The sequence below is a fragment of the Octodon degus genome, unplaced genomic scaffold (genome assembly GCF_000260255.1).
Source record: "Octodon degus isolate 3935 unplaced genomic scaffold, OctDeg1.0 scaffold00167, whole genome shotgun sequence".
Taxonomy (NCBI): domain Eukaryota; kingdom Metazoa; phylum Chordata; class Mammalia; order Rodentia; family Octodontidae; genus Octodon; species Octodon degus.
In genome coordinates, this window is record NW_004524743.1 from 5,930,865 (window position 1) to 5,934,469 (window position 3,605).

Genomic DNA, 3,605 nt, shown 5'->3' on the forward strand with positions numbered 1-3,605 from the left:
ATATACATATATATAAATATATAATGATGAACACTTTCTAAAAAGCATATTGAGGAAATACATTTGTGAATTTGGGAAGTTCTCATTTATAAATTTTGGCCACATTAATGAGTGAAACACAGTAGTTGATTGTTATCTATAATTTCACCTTCCACGATTTCAGTTTCTCATAATTTGGGATCCAAAAATATTAATGTGAAATTCTAGAAATGAATACATCCTAAGTTTTAAATTGAACATTATTTTAAATACAGTGAAAATCTCAGGTACCATCCCACTGCTTCATACGAATAGGGTCATGTCTTTATCTGCAGATCCACTCCAGATACCCTCCCCACCTGCTACTCATTTCAACATGGCTATGAGTATTGAAAGTCAGGTGAAAAACAGCAGACATTTTCAAATTGAGGGAGTGAAGACTGTATCATATTCAGAAATAACACCATTTCCTAAGAGTTAGTCTTTGGCTCTTGGTTTTCACATTATCTCTCCTGGTTTTACAGCACTTGTGTTAAGGTAATTGCATGGAATGGTCCAAGGTTTTATCATAAAGCCTGCATCATTCACCTTGCTTTTTTTCATTGCATAGGTCATGCTGACTACTGTTTTTCTTTTATGTATTTAGTACAGGGTCCACAGGGTCTCACTACACAGATCATGATACTGGTTTTGATATGAGAACTTAGTGGGAATAAGAAGCACCCAGCTCAGTAATGGCAAACCTTTTAGAGACAAGTGCCTAAACTGCAACCCAGAACCGAGTTATTCATCGAGGGGTGCCAACACTGCAAGTAAACTTGAACACCAAGGTTTTAGTTCAGAAAAAAAAAAACAGTGCATATGTTAACATATTTTGTTTTCAAACAAACAAACACAAACAGGTGCTTTGGTTTTATCAGCACTGGTATAAAGCTGTGAAGCACATTTCTGGGTGTGTCTGTAGATGACTGAGAGAGGCCAGCAAAATAAGGTGGACAAATGTACTCTAGTTATGAGCCGCCCCAGTCAGTAGCCTTATAACCTAGTAGAATAGAATTTAACAAGAAGGAACAGTATGCACTTTCCAAGAGCTCTTGTGTTCTTAGCCAGTAATGCTCTTTGCTGCCATCATGCATGGATGTTGGACTCTACTCTCTTCTGCCTTCCAACACATCCTTTCACTGTTTGAATTTCCAGTGTGTTCCTGGGCTTTGCCCTTGACTGCTGCTGCATCCTTGATTGTTTTTGTTCTGCAACTTGAATTTGTCAGTTGAGTATCTGCAGGCTGCTCTGGCTCCCCATGGTGTTGCTGCCTCTGTCCCACAGTCTAACAAGGGGACATTTCCACCTCAGATACTGTGAACCTACCTTATACATCGTGTTGGATGACTCTGTGTATATGTTCTACTGATTCTGCCCCCTACATAACCTTAACTACCACAGCAATGGATCATATTGACAAGAAAAAGTCAGCATTTTGAAAATAAAAACGTTGCATACACTGCAATAAATTATTTGCAAGAGGAAAGAAGTTATAATTATAGAACATTTATGACAATATATTATAATATATGTCCTATTTTTATTATTAGTTACTATTTTAAATGTCTTTCTTTTCCCTGTTTGTAAGCTTAAATATTAAACATTAATTTATAAAGTAAACATTATAAGCTTAACTGTTACAATAGGGAAAACATGTAGGGTTATTTTCTATAGAAAAGAGAAGCTGTTGTAAAGTTAATATCTCCTTTCCAGTAACTAAATATGTTGAAAACATGAAATCTACTCTAAAAGTAGATGTAAAATATTGTTAAATATATGCATGCTTTTGCTCAGCAGCTCTCTAGAATTTAATTAAGTAAATTTTAACTCGATGAAAATTTTATATATTCTTTGTTGCATAATTTATCAACTTTTTCTATTGGATGTTTGTTCAAAAAATCAGTTAGCCTGAAGTTTTTAATTAATACCCTTAACAATGAACAGTGAAAAGCAAGAAGTGAGCCATGGACATCAGCTAAAGATGATTTCTTAGGTTGTCCAGGTTTGAACATTCATCTGAAAGTTCATTTCCATGAGGCCATATCAGAGGTGAAGGTGGTGGTTCTGTTTTGCTTGCCTGTAACAATTATCAATAAAAGCAACTGCTAAGTGGCACCAAGAAGACATATCTTCTGAGTGATCTAACTCTTAAGGAATGGTGTTATTTATGAATATGATATGATCTTCACTTCTTCAGTTTAAAAATGTATGTTGTTTTTCACCTGACTTTCAAAGGGAATTACATCTTCACTGAAATGATCTATTTGTAATGCTACTCCTTTCTTCAGCTTCCCCAGCAACGGTATTACAGGTGCACACCACCATGCCCATTCTTGGTGGCTGCCTCAGTGCATCTAGGGGCTGGGCTGGTACAGCATGTGGTGCTAAGATAGAACCCCATTCCCTGAGCTATCTCGCTGGCTCTAACATGAACTGTATTTTAAAGATTTTTATTTATCAGAATCAAAAGTAGATGATTCAAGGTACATATTACCTATTATAAATTAGTACATTCTACAATAGACTTAATAATGTCATATGCATTTTTGAACCTTGTGAAATGCTGGTTAATAAAAAAATATATCATTTTTATTACTGATTGGTCATCCAGTCTAGGTAGTAATAAACTGTATTAGTCAGGTTTCACATTATTAAAAAAAAAAAAAAAAAAAACATCTGGATGTCAAAGGAGGAGGCTTATGCTTTGAGGAATTCAGTGAATAATCAACAAGCACCAAGAAAGAAATGGAATGGTGGGAAGGCATGGTAGCGCAAGCAGCTCAACCCATGGCATCCAGGAAGCACAGATGGAGAACAGAGGAGCCAGGGATAAGAACACATTTTCATAGTGACATATTATACGATCTCCCAGGCTTTTCTGAGAAATCTCAGTGGAAACCTCCATGACCCCAGAACTCTTACATTCCGCACACCTGAAAATCCAGAACCATTTGGATGATGACAAGATTTGCAATCATCTCAACCTGCCATCTTCCTGTCTTGGACAATGGCTGCAGCAGCTTCTACATATACTGGATGTCTGGACTCAGGGCATCATTTCTCTAGGCAGCCCTGACTGAGCAGTATGCCCTGAAACTCAAAGCAATATTCTCAGAGCATTTTCACAACCTTTGACACCCTCAGTCATGAGATTGGTGGAGTTTGGCCTTTTATCTCCTTCTACTGCTTCAAGATATATTTTCTATTTTTTGATGAAATGTCCTTGGCTTCCATTTAATGCTAATCTGTCAGCATGTGTCCTTGACCAAAACTTTGTAGGCATGTCCTTTCCACTCAACTTTATATTTTTCAAATTTCTCTGCTTTGGCTTTTGCTTCTGCTTCTCACTACATATCTAACTAAAAACACTCAACAGTAACCATACCACATCAATGTTGGGCTATCTTGAAATTTCCTTCACCAGATTAATTATCTATTAATTTCAGATCCCTACAATGACTCAGGATTTGGATAAAGTGTAAACAATTTCCTTGCAAAATGGATTACCTATAGCCCAATTTCCAATAGGTTCTTTGTTCTCAGTTGAAATCTTATTAGGCTAGCTTTTTATTTTTATTTTTTTT